The following is a 22889-nucleotide window of genomic DNA, read 5'->3' on the forward strand; positions in this document are numbered from 1 at the left end:
TAAGCCGTCGCTAGATTAATATGAATAGCGACGGAATCATCCGTCGCTAATCCGTCGCAAAAACGAAAAAAAATCAAAAAAAAATTATTTAAAAATTAATTACCGAGAACTGTACAATTTATATTTCCTGTACAATTTATATTTCCTGTAAATAAAAAACAAACCACACAAAAAAATTCATATAACAAGTATCTATAATAATTAATCGTTCCACCTTAAAACTAAGAAGTTTAATTATTTACAATTCAACAATTACAATTAGGAAAAATAAAAAAAATAGAACTTCTTCAACACAGTCCTCTAATCATCGCCAAGATTTTGTGCGTCTTCTTGTTCATTGTCTTTATCTGTCCCTTCAGCTCCACTACCCTGATTATCGCTAGCAGCCTACACAAGAAAAGAACAGTCAGTATTGATAAACAAAATATAATGAAATAAATTACACACTATATGTGATTCTATCATGTGCTCATGTGTGATCTAAGGCAATAAAAAAACTCTATATGTGATTCTATCATGCTCATATATGTGCTAAGGCAGTCAAAAAATTGAATATGTGATTATAGCATGTTCATATGTGTTCTAAGGCGTATAAAAAAACTCTATATGTGATTCTACCATGCTCAGATGTGCTTTAAGGCAGGCAAAAAACTATATATGTGATTCGATCATGCTCGTATGTGTGCTAAGGCAGTAAAAAAATTGAATATGTGAATATAGCATGCTCATATGTGCTTTAAGGCAGGCAAAGCCAAAAATTTTATATGTGATTCTATCATAAATGATATATAACATGTTCATATGTGTTCTAAGGCAGTTAAAAAACTCTATATGTTATTATAGCATGTTCATATGTGTGCTAAGGCAGTCAAAAAACAGAATATGTGATTATAATATGCTCATATGTGTTCTTAGGCAGTAAAAAAACTGAATATGTGATTATAGCATGCTTATGTGTTCTAATGCAATAAAAAAAACTTTATATGTGATTCTATCATGCTCATATGTGCTCTAAGACAGAAAAAAAGTTAAATATATATATATATATGTGATTCTATCATGCTCATATGTGTGCTAAGGCAGTAAAAAAATTGAATATGTGATTATAGCATGTTCATATGTGTTCTAAGGCATCTAGAAAAACTCTATATGTGATTCTACCATGCTCAGATGTGCTTTAAGACAGTCAAAAAAACTATATATGTGATTATACCTGAGAGGGACCTGGAATCGAAGATCCCCTATCCTGAACAGCGGCCTTGATCTCATTTCGGAGAAAGGGGGCGACGGTGTATTGGAAGTAGTTATTCAGTGATTCATTAATGATCTCGCGTACATCATCACCGGAAAGAATAGTCGGCTGCTTGGAGCTTATGTCGGCGCAAGAAGTTGGTGAGCCGTAACTGGAAGAACCAATAACTGGTGAAGTGTTCATATTACTCCCAAACCCGAACACGCGACCTTTTTTGGGTTCACCTGCTGCAGTCACCCATGCTGTAGGATCAAATGATGGATGTTGAGTAGCGTCTTCGCCATATCGCTCTACCATTTGTTGCTCATATGCCTCCTACAAAATAATGTTTAAAGTATTCATTAATAATTAATGATAACATTATGATGACTTGCATATATATTGCAATGATTATTAATAGAATTAATACATACCGTTGTCGTTCTCGCCTTCTCTGATACGAAGACTCCCGTGGTCTTCCGTTTATGTGTTTCTACAAACACATCCTTATATGGTACACTGCCTCCTTTTTCTGCTTCCTGCGAAGTTAAATGACAAAAGATTTAGTACACAAATTTGCAACAATACTTATAAAATTAATATTATATATTGATGAGTTACCATTTTCTTTAGGTGGCTCCCAAATGTCTTAGATCCACCTGTGTGTAGATGGGCTTCGGGCATCTTCGATCGATTTTGTGAAGCCTTCGCAGAGCGATTTTTAAATGCATCTCCCGCCCACATATCGCACATTTCATCCCAGTAATCTCTCCTGATAGTAATAGGACCATGGCCCTTCCACAGTAATGGATCATCTACTACGCCAGATGCTTTTTTTGCTGCAGTCTTCATAGTGTGCAGCATGTCTGCAAATCGATTGGCAGCCACCTTCTGCCACACCTTCCTTGCATCATTTTCTTCCACCGTAGTTGCAAAGCGATTCGAAGCCTACAAATATTTTCAGAAAGTTAGTAGACATTGCTTAAATAAATTAAATATGAAACACATTAACTATGAGGAACAACTGTATACCATGAATGAGGACCACAATCTGTCTAATACCTCCTTTGGGTACTCTTTCCATTGAGCAACTGGTCCTGGTAGATGTTGAAGAAGTGAATTCCTAATCTCCCGTACTACTTCTTGTGGCTCAAACCTCGTGCTGCACATGAATTGTTACACAGTAAATATCAATATAAAATATTTAAAAAATATGCAATAATTGAAAACAAAATACTTACGGTCGATTATCGATATACACTATTTGAATGAGTCTTCTTGTGCCAGCCTGAGAAGACCCTGTTTCCTGTGTTGGCTGTTGACTTGTGCGATCAACTGGTGTAGGTGGGTCGTGTACAGGCGCAACATCATCTGTAAAAAAATACACACCAAGTTCTCAGAATGTGCATTTGAACTAATCAAGCATCTAATTAGTTATATGATATACCTATCACAGGAGCCCGTGAAGATGAAGGTTGAGCCTGGCTACTACTGGATGAGCGACCACTATAACCTCCACGAACCATATTCTAACAAATAACATATGTCATACAATACATTCAAATAATTCACATCAAGTATTACAATGCATTCAAGTCATTCACATCAAGCATTGCAATGCATTCAAATAATTCAAATCATTGACATCAAGTATTGCACTAATTCAAATCATTCGTTAATTGCATAAATTATAATACATTCAGATAATTGAAATCATTCACATCAAGTATTACAATGCATTCGAATCATTCGTATCAAGTATTACAATACATTGAAATAAAATTTTTAATCATTCACACCAAGTATTGCAATACAACTCACATCAAGTATTACAATGCATTTAAATAGAGGTTTGTAGTATAAGATTTTGCTCACTAGCTTGAGAATTCTTCCTCGTCACTAGTTTGACTTTCTTCTTCTTCTTCTTCTTCTTCTTCTTCTTCTTCTTCTTCTTCTTCTTCATTGTTTGCCCATCCACTTGGTACATCATTTGGATCACATTCCTCTATGAATGTTTCATCAGCCAATGGAGATATGACATGCATATCATGCGCAACATCGTGACCATAAGCGAAGTCACAGACATCATCTGATTGATAGTAATCACTGTCTTCAGCTAACTCATCTTCTTGTAACTGATCATACTCGGGGTATAGTTTGGATTTCACCTTGCAAACTGCCCACCATTCATTTCTATCTGACTTTTTTATACTCGGATATGAAGTATAATAAACTTGATGAGCTTGCGAGGCTAATATGAATGGTTCATATGTTCCAAACCTGGATTTATGATTCACCTCCACAATGCCTGAAGCTTTGTCGAGTCTTGTTGCAGTTGGATCAAACCAATGACACTTGAATACCGTAACCCTGTTATTCATGCCTAAGTAAGTCAACTCCATTATTTCCTCTATAACACCGTAGTAATCATGTTCATTTTCACCGTAGCTGCTACCCTTGACACACACACCACTATTTATCGTTGATTTGTTTATACCGTAGTCTTTTGTATGGAATCGATAACCATTTACGATATACCCGTTGTAGCATTGCACAACTTTGGTCGGACCATTTTCTAAATCACATATTCCTTGATCTTTAACATCACCATGGTGAACCTACGCACAGACATAAACAATTATTGTGATCATGATCAATTAAGTAACTTAGTGTTGTTTATAAGTACAAAATTTATGTTAGTTTCTTTACCAACTGTTTCAACCACTCCACAAACTTAGTTTCACGTTCTTTTTGTACTTCTGCATTAGTGAGATGTGAAACTTTGCTTTGCAACTCCAGATCAAATCGTCTGCAAACCACAAATACTTATATTACCGAGCCATGTATCCACATATAGAACATAAAAGGATTTATAATTGAGTTGCATATACATATACTTACTCGATGTATGGGTCGATCGCTGAACAATTAAAAAGAATATAGATGTGTGCTGCATCTTGCTCTTGATCTGTCAATAGCCTTGATCGGCAACTACCAAATGCATGCCCAAGTCGTTGAAATATCGACAACTTGTCAGCTACAGTTACTTGTTCTCCATCATCGTTACGGGGCGGGCATGTGTAACGTGTTGAAATATGAGGTTCGAAGTACATAGATGAGAAATTTGAAATCTCTTCTAAAGTGTACGCCTCACAAATAGAGCCTTCTACTCTTGCTTTATTACGAACCTTTTTTTTTAGGTCGAACATGCATCTGACAAGAATATACATTTCAAATTTTAAATATCTGTCATTAAAGAGACAAATATAAAAAAACATATACCTTTCAAATGGGTACATCCATCGATATTGCACAGGGCCACCAACCCTTAGTTCATATGGCAAATGTATGATCAAATGTTCCATAACATCGAAAAATGCTGGCGTAAATATCTTTTCTAACAGACAAACAGTGGTGATGACAGAGTCCTCGAGATTCTTTACATCTGATACAATGACCTCCGATGCGCACAATGTTCTGAAAAATCCGCTCAACTCAGACAATACCCCCCATATAGGTTTGTCTAACATATCATGGAATGCTAGGGGTATCAATCGTTGCATAAAGATATGACAATCATGGCTCTTCAACCCATATAACTGTCCATCGTCAATCTTCACAGCCCGAGCAATGTTAGAGACATATCCATCTGGAAATCTCAGTTGTCTCAACCATTGACATACATGTTTTATTTGATCAGGTCCGAGCACGTACTTCGCCTTTGGTTTCAGTACTTTGCCATTATACTCTTTGAGTTCCAATTCTGGTCTTTTACATATTAATTTTAAATCCATACGGGCCTTCGGATTATCCTTCGTTTTTCCTTTAATATTCATTACTGTATTGAACACATTATCAAACACATTTTTCTCTACATGCATCACATCCAAATTATGTCGTATCAATAGGGTCGGCCAATACGGTAGTTCCCAAAAAATAGATTTTTTCGTCCGATTGTGTTCCTTCCCAAATCCACGGAAGGGTGTAGGACTGCGGGCATCTGTTAATACATCTGGAAAGTATCGCAATCTTCTTAAAATCTCTATGCCAGACAATCTTGAGGATGGACCTTCCATTTCAGTTGTGCCTGTTGTAAATGCATTCTTTTGACGTCGGAACGGATGATCGCTGGGTAGAAATCGACGATGGCAATCAAACCAGCAAGGCTTCCTTCCATGCCTCAATCTAAAAGCTTTGGAATCCTCCATGCAGTACGGACAAGCCAACCTCCCATGTGTGCTCCAACCAGATAACATACCATATGCAGGGAAGTCACTGATTGTCCATAGAACAGCGGCCTTCATGTTGAAATTTTGTTTTTTGTGGGCATCATACGTGGTAACACCGTCATCCCACAGTACTTTTAATTCATCAATCAATGGCCTTAGATATACATCAAGATTTTGGCCAGGTGAGGTCGGACCAGGGATCAACAGAGACAAGAAAAGATTTGAATGTTTCATACACAAGCTTGGTGGAAGTTGTATGGAGTTACAAATACTGGCCAGCATGAGTATGGAGTTGATCTACCCCCAAATGGATTAAATCCATCTGTACATAGACCGAGTCTAACATTTCGCACTTCCATTGCGAAGTTCTGATGAGTACGATCAAAGTGCTTCCAAGCTTCAGCGTCAACAGGATGCGTGATCTTGTTTTCATCGTGTCGAACTTTATTTGCATGCCATCTCATGTGTTTAGCTGTCTTTGAAGACATATACAATCGCTGCAATCTAGGAGTGATAGGAAAGTAGCGGAGCGACTTGTATGAAACTTCCTTTGATCTCGTGCTACCATTGCCTCTTGTCTTTGGCTTGAACCGAGGATGCCCACATGACGGGCATGATATGTCGTTTTCCTGCTCCTTGAAATACAACATGCAGTGATTTGGACAAGCATCAATCTTTTTGTAACCCATACCTAGAGCGTTGACCATAACTTTCGCACGATAGAAATTTTGTGGCAATTTCTCATCTTTAGGCAACATACTCTTCACAATCATGCACAAACGGTCAAAACATGATTGACTCAAATTATACTCGGACTTCAAATTCATTAGTTGAAGAACTGCAGACAAGATAGTGTGACTCTCACAACCGTTCCAAAGTGGCTCATCAGCATCTCTAAGTAAATCATAAAATCTACTAGCTGCATCGTTTGGTGATTCTTCATCTACGACAGTTCTTACATCACTAGAACTCATAGCAGAACCCAGTTCTGTTCTTGCAGCATCAAATATCAAATTCGTATATGGATTATCGTGCACCACATTCACCCGTGCATCAAAATCGTTTCTAAATTCTTCTCCATGAAACGTCCAGTTCTGATAATCACTCACAAAACCCTTCCTGTATAGGTGATGTCTAACGCCATGAGGTTCTACAAATCGATTATTCTTACAAATCTTGCAGGGACACCTAATCCGACCTGTGGGATCTACCGTACTGACACTTGCCGTTGCAAATTCAATAAAACTGTCGACACCATCCATATATTCATGCGATAACTCATTGTCCACTATCCTACGGTACATTCATTCACGGTTTGCAGTCATTCTGTCGTATGATGTTATGAATAGTATCCTAACCAGTTAAAAGAGAACCATCAGAATACTATGATGAAGAAAATATCAAATTTATCATGCAATATATGATGTCATACAATCACAAGAATTATGATGCATGCATTGATAACTTAATATTTTCATGTGCAAACTATTCATGACACGATACATTCATTTGAAGCATGCTTTCAGTATACAATTTCACATGGAAGACATAATCAAATTGAAAGTAACTACATGTAAGCATGGATACAATCACATCAAACATTGCAATACATCGAAATAATTCATATCAAACAAATATCAAACATGTACCTGCAGCAAACACACTTCAATATCCCACTAACTACTACCATGCATAGCATGGACTCCGTACTCCAAAAATAAGAACACTTCCATATTCATACATTAAAATCATGCTCAGCATGATCTCCGAACTCCAACAAAGTAGTCCTAGATATCAACAACTAAGTGAGTGTGTGAATAATAAAGTGTTATATTCAATAAATTAAATAACATGTGATGTGCTTGCATCACTTACTCACCACGGGTATTTACCCGATTTGCATTGTTTTTGTCACTTACTTACCACGGGTGGCGGGGCACAAGCGAGTTCTGTTGAGAAATCTGCAAAAAAAAATGATGTTTTAAAATGAAGTCACCATGAAATTATTCGACCATATTAAATCATAAAACCTTAAAATACAAGAAAATAAATTATAAATAAACCAAAACATCATAAACTATAAGAAAAATAAACCATAAAATTAAATAAAAAAGCCACAATTTAAACCTTAATCAAACAAGGAAAAAACCTGCCCAAATCAAATACAAAAAAATCCTTAATCAAATTAACTAAAAAGTATTAATTAAAAAAATGTGATTTAAATCCCTAATTATAGAAAATAAAAATAAAAACTCTAAATAAATAAAAAAAACCTAATCAAATTAACTATAAAAGCCTTAATTAAAAAATTTTGATTTAAAGTCCTAACCAAATTAACTAAAAATCCTTAATTAAAAAAATTATGATTCAAATCCCTAATCATAGAAAATAAAAATAAAAGCTCTAATCAAATTCAAGAAAACCCTAATCAAATTAACTATAAAATGCCCTAATTTTTAAATTTTGATTCAAAGCCCTAATAAAACAAAATCAAATAAAAAACCCTAATTAAATTAACTACAAATAGCCTTAATTTAAGAAATTTGATTCAATTGCTTAATAAATGAAAATCAAAATAAAAAATCCTAATCAATGAAAATCAAAGAAAACTAAACAATAAAAATAAAATAAAAACCCTAATTTCTGAAAAAAGAAAAAAAAGAGCAAGAAACCAGGGGGTCGACCCCCGGCCGGACACGGCAGGGGGTCGACCCCCGGCCGGACACGGCAGGGGGTCGACCCCCGGCCGGACATCAAAAGGGGTTGACCCCCTGCCGGACAAGGCAGGGGGTTGACCCCTGGCCGGACACGGCAGGGGGTCGACCCCGGCCGGACAAGGCAGGGGGTTGACCCCCTGCCGGACATCAAAAGGGGTTGACCCCCTGCCGGACACGGCGGGGGGTCGACCCTCGGCGGGGGTCAACCCCCGGCCGGACATGGCGGGGGGTCGACCCCCCCCCCCGACCGGACACGGCAGGGGGTCGACCCCCTACCAGGGTTGACCCCCGGCCGGACACGGCAGGGGGTCGACCCCCGGCCGGACACGGCAGAGGGTCGACCACCTACCGGGGTCGACCGCCTGGCAGAGTCGACCCCCTGCCGGAAAACGCAGGGGGTCGACCTCCAATCCATTTAAGGTGAAATACGTACCTGCGGTTGCTCCGGGCAGCGACGGCGGCAGCGGAAGGTTGACGGAGATCGACTTCCGGCGAACGGTGGGGGCCGGCAGAGAGGTCGACGGGATGTATAGGGCGGCCGAAGGAAGAGGGCGGCAGGAGGGAGAGGGCGGCGGGCGGGAGCAGCGAAAGGAGAAAGGAAAAAGAGGGCTGGGATTAGGGGTAATGCGACATTTAGCGACGGCTTAGCGACGGATTAATTCTGTCGCTAAGCCATCGTAATTCAAAAAACAAAAAAGGCGACAGAAAATATTTCGTCGCCTAGGCCGTCGCTATGTTGCGACGGAATTTTAGCCGTCGCTAACTGTCGTATTTATTGCGACAAAATATTCTCTCGCACAATCCGTCGCTAAGTAGCGACGGATTTTGCGAGGGAATATAATCTGTCGCTAGTTTCGTAAAATTCTACAAATATAGCGATGGATTCATTTCTCTCGTTAATCCGTCGCTAAGTAGCGACGATATAACTCCGTCGCTAATCAACTATTTTTTTGTAGTGTTATATTGGTTACCTCCCCATTTCTTATTTAGAGTATAATAGGCTACATGAGTCTGATTATTGGGGTCGTTTAATTTTGAATGAACCTCATAACTTTGGTGAGTAAAAGATATATCTTTGTAGGCTGGTACAAGTGATTTTAACATGGTAGTGATGAATGATTGATACCCCAGTCTACAACCTTGTAAAAGCCAAAATCCTGTTTTCTTTATCATCCACAGGTTTTCTTATAGTCACTAAATCCACACATATGGCCTTAAATTTTTTGACGTACCTCTTGAGTGATGTCATGAGATGGGTGAGATGAAATACCCTCTCTTGAGAATCTTGAGCAAAGGTGTCGACAAGAGTTGACCAAATTTCTTTTGAAGTCTCAAGACCGACCCCTAGACCAAACACACTTTTCGAAAGTGTACTGATAATCCAACCTTTAGCAGTTGATCAGATCGATGCCAGGCCACAAACAATGGTTTGCATTCGAACTCTAGGCTATCATGGGAGATGGCATAGGCGTTTCTCTATTCAAGAAACCCTGCATATCCTGGCTCTCAACGGGAGCCATAATATGGGTCTTCCATAATAGAAAGTTGGACTGGCTCAACTTCAATGAAATGAAGTTTGATCCATTCAAGGTCGATGGATACATGCAAGGTGAAATGGATGAGGAAGCAGCCATACCTAGAGTGCAGTGATTAATACCTTTACTTTGACCTTTCAGTTGTGATGAGGGATAGAAAACTCGACTTCTCAACTAGAGTTTGCAGCTAGCTCTGATACCATAAAGCAATTTAAACCTCATACGAAACACACGTAAAACATAAGTATCACTCACAAAACCAAACGACAACTTAAGTGGTTTGGTTCACAAGAACCTATGTCCACGACTCAAAACACTCTGATATCTTTTTCATTCATTTTTAATATGCAGGTACAAGGATTTTATATACATGAAACAGTAAGAATAATCCTACATGGCCTTGATTGCAGGAGGAGCATCCGGAGCTTTAGTTGGGTCCTTATCCTTCTTTTCTTTCTCAACGACTTTCCTTTTCTTCTATTTATCTTGCTTTCCTGTTTTTCTGGTATGAAGCTTATCGTGATCCTCACTCATCCTTGGTACCAGACTGGAGTTCTTCCAAATGTGGATCATCCTCATCATTTTGCTGCAAATGACTTGGCAGATTGTTATCGCTGACTAGATATGGTCTGTTAACAGATGCTGGTAACTCTGGTAGATGAAAAATTCTTACACATACATCACTCGTTTGGTGGAGCCAGAACAAATTTAAAGAGAAAAAACTGAACGATGCATGGATGAAAATACTGAGAGATTAGGAATGTGTATTTTTAATTGATTGGAGTGGCTCCTGTCACCAAATAGTGTTGGACGTTCTTAATAAGTCAGGTGAAATGTGTTAAAATTATTTGAAGGGCTGTCACATGAAATTCATAATCGATGGATTTATGCAAAATAGATGGAGGCCACCCATGGGTGATTGGCTTAAAATTAATGTATATAGTTTGTGCTTTTACAAATGGATTGTACGATTCACAGTTAACGAGGCAGTGATGGCAGTCATATTGTTATGGGCTGGATCACCAAACAAAAGCATGAGCTTAATCGAGAATGGGAAGCATGGGTTGATATCCTGAAGTTGTTCCCTCCTGCTCAGGTTGTCCTCTCGCAGAGATGTAGTAGCTACTGTTAATCGAATGGTTGAGGTCAGAGGGAGTTTATCGTATAATGAGGTAATCCTACTTGACCAGCTGCTAAAATTCAGAAGATTCAAATGCCAATTGGTAGAAAATTCATGTAATTATGTTGTACATAGTCTTGCTAGGGTGAGGATCTTGAAAGAAAACAAATTTTGGAAAAATAAACCCCAGAATGGCTTCCAAACCCCAACGATATGTAAACAGTCATGATCATGTAATCTGGCTGGGGTCTGTCTAACCCCAGCTTGCCAATCAAAAAAAAAAAAAAGCGCGGGTGCTTTTTAATTTCAAACGTTTCTAGATATGATAGATATAACCTAAGTTCCCTATCAGGAATTTGAGAAAAATGAAGCCCATTTTGAGATTAAGGGCAAAACATTGGTCCTCAAATGGATTTTTGGTTTTACATGTTTAACTTTGAAAATAAGCTCCAAGTCTGTCTACTGCCATTTGTATAAAGGTATTATGTGATTAATCTACTGCACATTCCTTAATTGCTTTTGCCCTTAGTCATGGAGGGGCTTGTAGTCATGCTAAGGCAAGTTGCACGGGTAGGGTTTGTGAACCCGACGTCTTTCTTCCTTGAATTTCACTCTTTCAGTTTGTAGATGACTTTATCTTCTTTGGTGAGGCATTAATTGAGCAGATGACAAAAATTCTATACATGTTAAAACTCTTCAGCTGCATCTGAAGTTTGTTTACACATCAACGAGAGCAAGAAAGAGATTTTCGTCTTTAATGCCGACCCCAGTGTTGTGAAAAGCGTCTCCACTAAAAACCGAGGCAAGGCGTAAGCCTCGATTTTTTTTTGAAAACTTTAAAAAAATTATAAAAAATATCTAAAAATACAAATAAATAAAGAAATGCTTTATTGATGAAATAACAACCAATAAGAAATAGAAAATCTCAAATAAATACTAAAAAATATAAGATTAACATATAAAGTAACTAAAAACTGATTATATAACTGAAAAATATGAGATTAACCAAAAAAAGTTAAAATTTACTAAGAAATTGATTACATAATTGAAATAACTGAAAAATATATGAGATTATTCTAAAAAATATGAGATTAACATATAAAAGTAACTAAAAAATATATGAGATTAACCAACAAAAGATAAAATATACTAAGAAACCGATTACATAACTGAAAAATATATGAGATTAACCAACAAAAGTTAAAATATATGAGATTATTCTAAAAAATATGAGATTAACATATAAAAGTAACTAAAAAACTGATTACATAACTAGAAAATATATGAGATTAACCAAAAAAAAGTTAAAATATATACTGATTACATAACTGAAAAATATATAAGATTAACCTACAAAAGTTAAAATATATGAGATTATTCTAAAAAATGTGAGATTAACATATAAAAGTAACTAAAAACTGATTACATAACTGAAAAATATATGAGATTAACCAACAAAAGTTCAAATATACTAAGAAATTGATTACATAACTGAAATAACTGAAAAATATATGAGATTAACCTACAAAAGTTAAAATATATGAGACTATTTTAAAAAATATGAGATTAACATATAAAATTAACTAAAAAACATAACTAAAAAATATATGAGATTAACCAACAAAAGTTAAAATATATTAAAAAACTAATTATATGACTGAAATAACTAAAAAATATACGAGATTAACCAACAAAAGTTAAAATATAGTAATACACTAATAAACTTATTACATAATTGAAATAACTGAAAAATATATGAGATTAACCTACAAAAACTTTGTTGATTATGTCCTTAAAACTCTTGTTGTAATTTTTTTTTTTTGCGCCTCAAGCTTGCGCCTTGAGGCACATAGGGCCACACCTCAAGGCGAGGCACGCCTTTTGCACCTCAAGGCACGTTTTTGATAACACTGGCCGACCCTATCATCACGGTGCAACCTGTCACCTTTTCGAGTGTCAAATTGGGACCCTTTTGATTTCTTACCTTGGCTTTTCACTTGACAATAGGCTGGTTCGTGCGGCGCACTGGTTGCCCATCTTGGATCGCGTGGAGTTCAGATTGCAATGTTGGCATGGTAAGCGTCTATAGCGGGCAGGTTGTTTAATCCTCATCAAGGCTGTGGTGTTGGCCATTCCCTCGCACTACATGTTGATCTATAAACTGCTTGTGAAAATCGAGAAGCACATTGAGTAGGTTATGCAAAAACTTTTTATGGGTGAGGGGAAGCCACTGACCAAAGATCGCCTTGGTTGCTTGGTTTAGGGTAGCTCGACCATCTAAGAGAGGTGGTCTGGGGTCACACCCCTATCGTTGAGGAATGAAGCATTGATATCTAACTGGTGGTAGTCAATTTGACTGTAATGAAGGAGACCTTGCGCCACATTTTCGCTCATGTACCCACTGTATGAACCCTCCACTGAGAGGACAATCAGGGGGCGACAACGCTCATCCAGGACATGGTTGCACTGGTGTCGGGTATGGCCCAAGTTCGTAAACAGGTTAGCACCATCAACCGTCGGGGGACATATGCATATGGGGAGTTCTCTATGGCCTCCTACTGCCAGGCGTTGGGAGGGGTTGGGGCTGACCCATTCTTGATTGAGTGTGTGTAGTAGTCCCCATGACCAAGTCCTAGATCAAGGCTATTTGCTTGACTGGTAATCAGCCACGGTATACTGACCCACGACAACCTATCGTACAACATTTGCTACCATTGCAAGGCAGATACAGAATCACCCTTGCACCTGTTTATGGTTCTGCAGTTTCTTTCAAACCTTGTTCTCGTCTACTCCTCAACCCATGTCTGTCTGCCTGCCTGCCGCCGATGAGGAGTAAGTGATATTTTGTTTGGAGGTGTTGGTTGTTTGCTTGGCGAGACCAAAATGCAAGGATGGAACACGCATTGTCTCCTCATTGCTGGTCTGTATCTTATTCTACATGGCTGACACGAAATGGCTAGGGAAGGACTTGGGTTGGATTAGGCTCATTTTTGGCCTCTTTCTCTGTAAGGCTGTGGAGTTGATACCTCATAGCCCTGAGCTCTACTCTTTATTTTGATTAAATAAAAATTGAGTTTACTTTTCCCTCTAAAAAAGGCGGCAGCATGCTGAGAATCTCATTCTCGGGAAAATCCCCTCCAGTAAAAAGCTCATGAAAAATAAACAAAAATCTCTATTGCTTGGAAAAATCTCAAGAGAATATCGGGCATATAAAAATCTTAACAAAATTTAAATATACAAAACCTTGGAAAGCATAAAATGTATATATATATATATATATATATATATATATATATTACAAATATTTAAACGTATATATAAGGTCATGAAGGAAACTTTATAAAATAAAATATAAGAAACTACTGCAAATTAGTTTTCTCCCATCAGTTTTGCATTATTGTCAAAATTGGCGATATTTGGAAAACATCACAATTTTCAAGAATTTATCGGCTTTTAAAAATATTGAAACAAAACGGTGACATTTTTCAAAACATTGACGATATTTCTGACATAGGTTCCAGGCATGAACACGTATCACTCGATCGGTGATTGGGTCCAACTAGGAGTCGGGTCATACAGAACTACGGATGTAAACGGTTTAGATTGAGTGCGGGTGTGGCCAATACCATATTCGGCTAATAGGATGTAAGCTAAACGGATTCGAATTCGGATTTAGAATCAGATGGTGACTAAATCATATCAGATCCAATTTTTTACTTGTAAATAGACTTGAATATTCAAATTTGGACATTTGTGTAGTAAAACATCAAAATAATATCAGCATCCAATGATAATCGGATATGGTTTTGGCTTACCAAATGCAACTATCGAATAGTCGAATTCGGTTGGATGTATTCATCGACATCCCTATATCGAACCGACGAAACAAGCCGATTGGATCCATTTAGCTATGGGTCCACCTAACGGGTCGGTTTGTCCGGGTTATTACCCGATCCACTGAAAGCTCTACTGATGCATCTCACGGGTGCGTCGTTTCCCATTTTCCTTCTCGATCGTCTCTCTCTGCATGCACTTCTCGCCAATCGTATATCTGAAACCCTAAAAACTCTACGGAAGGTAATCCTCTCTCTAGTTTTCTTGGGAGTTATGGATTCATAGATTTTCTTTTTCTCGTTTTCTCGTTTTGGTTTCTGCTTTTTTCTGTAGGTTAGGGGGTTTTCTGGCTTTCCTTCCTTGGGGGAGAGCTCCCACCAAAATTTGCTTTCGTATGTAGATCGATTGACGTCGGTAAAGGGATACTTGGATACACCCACTTTTCGGGAAGGCTGGAAAATTTGAGATATTGCATCGCTTCCACGATGCATTATCAAAATTTATCCTAATTTTTGGACAAGTAGATGCATTTATCGATCAATTGACATCACTAACGAGCTAGTTGGATGCACCCACTTTCCGGAAAGGTGGGATACGTTAGGATATTTCATTGTTTCCAGAATGCGTTATCTCAATTTGTCCTGTTTTTTTATAGATAAGTGTGGCGCATTTATCTGAGGGGGATTGTTTGGATTCTCCCAACTATCCAGACTTATCCATGTAGTGAGTTTCTTGTTAAAGGGGCTGGATAAGTTGGGATTATTCGGAAAAGCAGAATAAGATGAGATACATAATTGCCGAGCACGGTGTAAAAGCTTAGCTTTTCCACTTTCCGTATAAGTTAGTTCGTCCAACATGGATGAAATTGTTACTTCAGGTTATCTAACAATGCTCGTATCGTTTGACATTTTGAATTAGTTACTAGGATTTTAAACTGAAAGTGAAATGTGGTAATAATTCAAAATTTTCGTACGACACCTATGAAGGTCTTGTCAATTGGGGTATTCGGAGTGGATGATTACTTGGAGTGCTGCGGGGGAAAAGGACTAATTAGAACGGCTAGGGTTTTAGAATGAAAGGTTTGCTTCTATTTGCGATCTTGTTGAAACTTTATTTTATATAGTTTATTGAGTATTGGGTGTGTATTCTATATAGTTGATTGAGTATTGGGTGTGTAGACAGAGATGCGATGATCTTTTAATTTTGTTGCAAGAGTTAGGTTCCCTTGTTTTGACTTTTGATCATGTGTTTTTATTTGCACTGATGGATGTTATTATTAGTGCCACCTATCATAAGTTTTGAAGAGAGGATGAAGGCATCCAGTTTATAAGATACACAGCACTTAAGGCTCCTTCAACTCAAAAACCTTTTGGAACAATTTTTACAATAAGTAAAGTTATTGTAGTTTCAATGATGTGATGGTGTTTTCTCTCATGTAATCCATTTTTTTTAGGAGTATTTGGACAAGATCTTTGATGTAAAATATCATTTTCTTTCAAAAAATTTTTGAAATCATTAGACAAATATTCACCCCCGGAATTCGATCGAAAATTGACAATATTGGTTCATAATTTGTTTTGCATAATCTTTTGAAATTCTTTGAAACATGAAAAAACATCAGATTTTTGCCTAAGAAAATAAATCCAAGTATACCTAGTATAATCATCAATGAATATAACATAATAACAGAGCTTCCCTTTTGACATGACCAGAGCTGGTCCCCATACATCTGAATGCACAAGTTCAAAAGGTTTAGTAAAGATAAAAGTTCTAGAACCAAAAAAAGATTTCTTGATTTTTTTAAGAATTCGATCATTACATATAAATTCTTTCATGCAAGAGTCTTTCAAAAAAGGAAAAAGAGTCAATTTAGATACATTTGGATGACCTAATCTTTGATGCCATAAAGATATATATTTTTCCTTAACAAAATTACAAAAAGAATCTCTAGGTAAATAAAAAAAATGTATGTAGTAGAGGTTCCTCCTCCTATGACCTTCCTCAATCAGCTTCCCTAACTGGCGATCTTGCACCCAACATTTTTATTTTATGAGAAGAAAACCTCATACCTAATTTGATATTTGCGAAACAGAAAATAAATTTAGATTGAGTTTTGGAACAACTCTAACTTTAGAAACTTGAAAGTCTTTTGAAATGTTGGTGAATGTTTCAATACTTTTTATTTTTAAATTGGTTCCATAAGCAATAAAAACACAAGAATTATAAAAAGATTTTGTGCATTCAGATAGAAGGGATTCTAAAAGAGTCATGTGAAAAGAGGCACCAGAGTCAAGAATCCACGAGAACATACTTGGAGGGGAAGCGGTAGATATGGCGACACTTAGATGCTGAATAAAATCCTTATGATCTCCTTCTTTTATGCTCACATCCTCACTTTTTTAGAAGTCTCTTCAACAATGGCCACCTTCTTTTTGAGCTTAGGGCAATCCTGCTTGATGTGTCCCGACTCTTGGCAAAAGTGAAAAATGATCTTCCTTCCTCTTCCTCCATTGTTATTTTTTTTAAATTGAGGCAGTTTATATGTGCTAATATTGTTGCTGGGTCTTGACCAGAGTTACCGGAAGCGCCTAGGCAAAAGGGGAAGCGCGCTTCCCCGAAGCGCGCTTCGGAAGCGCGAAACGTCGCGCTTCCGAAGCGTGAGGGGAAGCGTCCCCCTTTTTTGGGAAGTGCGCTTCCCTTTTATGGGAAGCGCGTCCCCCTTTTATGGGAAACACACTTCCCATAAATGGGAAGTGCGCTTCCCCCACGCTTCCCCCTCGCTTCCCCCATTTTTTTCATTTTTTTCGCTTCCCCCTCGCTTCCGGTTCGCTTCCTAGGTCACTTCCGGTTCGCTTCCTAGGTCGTTTCCGAGACGGTTCAAAATTTTCTTCTAAGTGGTCCCACGCTTCCCCGCTTCCTAAATTTTTGAAAGTGCCTCGCTTCCCGCTCCCGCTCCCGCTTCCCGTATCGCTTCTCGCTCCCGCTTCCTCGACTGGTAACTCTGGTCTTGACACAGCGAGAAACTCCTCACTTCCTCTAGACATGCCAAGTTGAGTCTCGGCTTGGTATACCTCTTCAAAAGCATCATCTAGGGATTTGGCATTGGTCTTATGCAAAATGTTAGACCTAACTTGTTCAAACTCGGGTCTTAACCCAAAAATAAAGGTAAATAAATATTCTTTATCATGTTGCTTTTGCCTTATTTCAATAGAGGGTCCTTCCCACTTAGGCTCAAGCAACGATAACTCATCCAAAAGAGGTGAAAGAGTACCATAATCCCTCCCACTCTTATCTCATTGTTTATTGGTGCAAATTTTCTCTTGAAGAAAATATTGCCATGCCCAATCTTTTTGCACGAACATATTCTTAAGAAAGATCCAAGCCTCACATGCTTTTTTGAATTTAACTATATTTGTGGCAATCTTGAGTTCCATGCTATTTAGGAACCAAAAAAGAATTTGGGCATTTTCGGCTTCCCATTCTTCTACCTTAGTGTTAAAATCATTGATTGCTTTCTCTTTTTCTTCATCACTAAGATATTTAATTTGATCACCATCTTTTTGGCTGGTTGTCATCACTAAGAGCTGCTCAATCATGATTTCTATATGAACACTTTGTTGTCCTTACATATCTTGAGAGTAATTTGGGAACAATTTTTTTCAAGAGGGATAGGATTTCACGTTTTACCTCTAAGTGAACATTTTTTTACTTGTTAGTTTAGTTGTTTGATATTCATATTATTTTATCGTTTTCAATTTTCTTGTGAAATATCCATGCCATTCTTAGCAAATTATATTTATTAATGGATGTTCAATATTTTATATGGTTTATAATTGTTTGATATGTGATATTATGGTTTTTTTTGTAGCTAATATGATAGTATCATTGTTTCTTGCATTGTGAGTTTTTAACAATTTTCCTTTCTTTTTATTTATCTTTTTTCTACAAATTATAATTTTTTACGATATGTTATGATGGGTATCCTATTTTGGCTGTGAATCATATGCGTATCCTATTTTAGGCATGATCCATATAGGCATCGATATGCTTTTCACAAAGGAAAAAGACAGGTCAGTCCCTAAAGGACTGACACCTATTACACTGGGAAATGACTGAAATACCCCTGACAGGTATTTCAGTTTACATACAACAGAATATATATATATATATATATATATATATATATATATATATATATATATATAACTGTTTCTATATTTCCGTTTTAGTTTGGGAACTGCTTGTTGATGATTGAGTGGAAGCGGGTATTGCCATGCCTGGATTTAGATTTGAGCCTTAAATTAATTTGGGAATTGTGTGTTGATGATTGATTGTAAAAGGATATTGCATAGATCATTGGAGGTTTGAGTTATATGGAAGAGATTGATTCTGTGGAGATTGGCGCTTTTAGTCTCTGTTTTTTTAATAAATCAGTTATCATTTTGATGTGCTTTTGTGACTTTCTGGCATTTGGTGGGACTTCTAGCGCCTCCCTATATTTTCCCTCTTGTTCTATTGAACACGCTGACATGTAAAATACACATACATACAATTAGTTTATAACTATGATTTTTTGATTAACTATTCATATAAAAATATGACTATGGTTTTGAAAGTAAATTGTTGAGATGCTTGCAAGTTTAGAAAAATTCTCACAACTAACCACAAAATGCTTGTTACATCCAAGAATCACAAGAAACCTTAAAGCTAAATTCTGGAAGTGTATATTGATGTTTCAAATTGTTGGGTACTTGTGTGAGTGTCCAAAATTATGGAACAGCCGATGAACTGAGTGCATGTGCATGTTGACCCTTGTATGACTGCAATACAACTGGCTGGTAAGAGTGTCCAAACAATTGTGAAAACTGAAAACAAAAGCAGGAATTAGAAACAGGAAGTTATATGTTTAGATGTTAAAAGATTTTGGTAAGTGAGAAGTGAAAAAGTGACATTGGAAATTGTTTGGGAAGTGATAATATTTGTGTTTATAGGGAAACAAATGATGCATGAACAAATAAAAAAGGGAATAAACGATGAAGGCAATAATCTATAACTATAAGCCATAATAAGACATCCCTACATCACTATTTTTTAAAGAACATGAAAATAAATATACTCTGTTTAAAAACAATAGTTATGAATTCAGTAATTGATACAAGAGTGATGCTGATGAATTGTAACATTACTTTGTCAAGGTTTTAAGATAATATGGAAAAGCTTACACAAAATTGCTTCATGGATTATAATTTCTTAATCACGACAGTCATGATTCCTGAATGTGGTAATCAGGATTCTCAATTGTAGGAAATCACAATTCCTATTTTCTTCCCACTCATTTTGGAAGCAGATTGCTTTTTGCTTCCTGGTCATGCTTCCAACTCTGCCCATTAATTTCTGATAACTATGGACTAAATGTCGCCAGTGGTTTGATGGCTTTTTTATGTTGTAGTTTGTGTGCACAGTGACCTGCTCTTTTGTCTTGCAAAACGTTCTTGCCAACAACTATAGCAGATATACTGCATCCTTGAAATGCTCAATTTCTTGTGCTTCCTTTCTGAATAAATGAAAAAGAGGGAGAGATTTTGTTCTTTTTTTCAAGTGAAACTCCTTTTCTGGTGGATTCAAGCTGTAAAGGTTGAGAATACCTAGTAATAATTTGTTTTTTGCAGTAACCGTTAATAATGACAATGTTATTTCAGTATTTTGTGGAAGCTAGACTATGTCATGAATTCAAGTTTATAATTTGCTTTGCTGGTCTCTTTTTTTTTTCTGTTTTTTCTATTCCCTTCATCCAAACCCCAAAAACATATTGGAGGGCATCTTTTTCTAGAAGGTTGTTTTGGAACTATTAAACCCTAACAATGATAAAGTGGTTTGTTTTTTGTTCATTTGTAGGTTTCTAATACAAAATCTTGTTGTTCAAATGGATTTTCAGTAGGTTTTGATGAATGGCTTTTCCACATCCAGCAGTATACATGCCTCCTTTTCCTACTGTGTGAAGCAGGTATGCAGCTATGACTACCACCACTACCTCTGCTTGCCGCAGCTTCCCCCATCTATGTGCAAGGTAGGCTTTGCCCTATGTGCTTTCAATGTTGAAACTGCAAGAGCAATGGACGCCACATCTGACCCCAAGCTTGGCCTCATGCGTCTCCTCTGGTGGCAAGAAGCCATTGACAAGATCTTCGCTAACAAGATCATTGAGCATCCAGTTGCCCAGGCTCTCTCATCTATGACAGCTGAAATGAAAATAAGCAAGTCTTGGCTTAAGTGATCTGTGGAACCTCGAATAGCTAATGCTAAGAGGGAGGAACATGACATCACAAAAGCCATCGAAGACCTTGAGAAATATGCAGAGGATAGTGTCAACACTTCTGTATTCGACTCTTGATGCAGGTGGGATTCGGTGGCCACCGCTGACCATGCAGCATCACACATAGGAAAGGCAAGCGGCCTGCTGTTGCTGCTTAAGTCACTCCCATATCATGCGTCCATTGGTCGCAACATTTCATACATGCCAATTGACTTGGCTTCCAAGCCTGGGTTGTTAATAAGCTGGCAAGTTGCATGTAGATATATGCCCATGCAAGGAGCTGGAAGCAGCAGTCTATGAGATAGCATCGGTGGCTAGCCTTCACCTAAGCAAGGCTAGACAGTTGTCTTCAACGGTTCCCAGAGAGGCCACCCCAGCCCTTTTGCCTGCTGTACCTGCTGAGTTTTTATTGAATTCTCTTCGAGGGAAGCATTTCAATGTATTTGATCCAGGGTTAGGTAGAGGCATCTTTGGGTGTTTCTCCTCTATGGTTTCAACTGAAACTGAAATGGTATGCATTTAGAGGGAAGTACTGAGGACACTGAAGCTGTATCAGCCGCATTCCTGCATGGTTTCTCACTGGTAAAAAATTTTGTGGATTACTAATAATTTTTTTTTCTGTGTCCAACTTGTTACATTTTTTGTTTGAAGATTTTATGTGGGGTATTTGTAACTCCGTTGGTATGACAGTGAGTTTTTATTGCAGTGGAGTGACTCTTCCCTTGTTTAGGCATTTGGCGAATCCCTGCAAATTCCACATGCTCCTACCCCATTGTTTTCCTCCCTCTTTGCCTGATGAGTGAGGTATTTTCAGTTTTTCCCCCCTGAGATCAGTTTGTGTGATGGTGGATATCTGTGTTTCCATTTCTCCTTCCTTCCCAAAAGGGGAGGTGGCCCCATTATCTGTTACTCCTTTCCATCATGGGTCCTCTTTTCTTCACTGGCAATTTTTTTCTCCCTCCAGAAAACCTTTCAGTTTTTTCATGGGACCCGCGTGCACCATCAAAAGTGATTTTTATCTCTACCTTTTCCGCTGTTTTGGGGAGTGAATTTCCTCAAAAAGTGGGGGGGGGGGGGGGAGTTCACATGGGGGACCGCATGACTTTTTCCCCAGATAAGTTTCTCTCTGAAGAGAAACTTGTCCGAAGTATCAAACACGCCCTTAAAGTTTCCTTGATCCCATTTGCAGTTTACCGAATTGAAAAGAGACATTTTCTTGAGGTAAACAATTTGGTGATAGTGGTAATTGCTACAATAAGCCCGCCTTGTGTAGTTGTGTGAATGCTTTTTGATGATGACGATGACGGTAATTGTTAAAATCAGTCATATCATGGTAATGTGATGGCCTATTTATTACTCGAACTAAGATCACACTATAATTGTGGATAGAAATATCCCCTGGAGTGTAAAATATGACGGATGGTAAGATCATTATTTTGGAAACACTGCTTGCTGCAATTTCAGTCTTATCACCTATTTTCTATTGAAAAGGTGAAGCTATCTACATTTTTTCCAAGTCTAGCATCGTAAGGTTACCACAACGGCCGCATAGCATGTGCTGGATGTACTTTTTGACCACATCTGTTTATTGACCACTATGTTTAGAAAGTGATACTAATGGATTGCATCCTTTAATCTTCAGATTTATTGGAAGGTGTTTTTAATGAGCTGCTTTAATGTGGAACATGGGATGGGAATATGTGAAAGTACACATCTTTTTATGCGGATGGCACTTTCTCAGTATTCTGCAAGTGTTCCTATTAGATGTTCAAAGTACCTTCACCAATGCAAGATAATCACATTTAAATTGTTTGTCCAAGACTACCATGTGGGGACAGCAGTAGCTGTAAGTGTGGGCCATCCATCCCAAGTGTGAACAGGCATGGCGAAACAGTTGTATAGATGACTGC

At 37.7% G+C, this 22889-nt stretch overlaps 1 pseudogene across 1 annotated transcript; it reads left to right on the forward strand.

The window, feature by feature from the left end:
- The first annotated feature begins 15687 nt into the window (after positions 1–15687).
- LOC149845413 (uncharacterized) lies at positions 15688–21894 on the forward strand (annotated as a pseudogene). Its single transcript, XR_016430440.1, has 2 exons — positions 15688–15745; positions 20602–21894. The product of XR_016430440.1 is annotated as an uncharacterized LOC149845413 (transcript).
- The last annotated feature ends 995 nt before the right edge of the window (positions 21895–22889 follow it).

The sequence above is a fragment of the Nuphar pumila genome, chromosome 2, assembly GCF_984573655.1.
Source record: "Nuphar pumila chromosome 2, dmNupPumi1.hap1.1, whole genome shotgun sequence".
Lineage (NCBI taxonomy): Eukaryota > Viridiplantae > Streptophyta > Magnoliopsida > Nymphaeales > Nymphaeaceae > Nuphar > Nuphar pumila.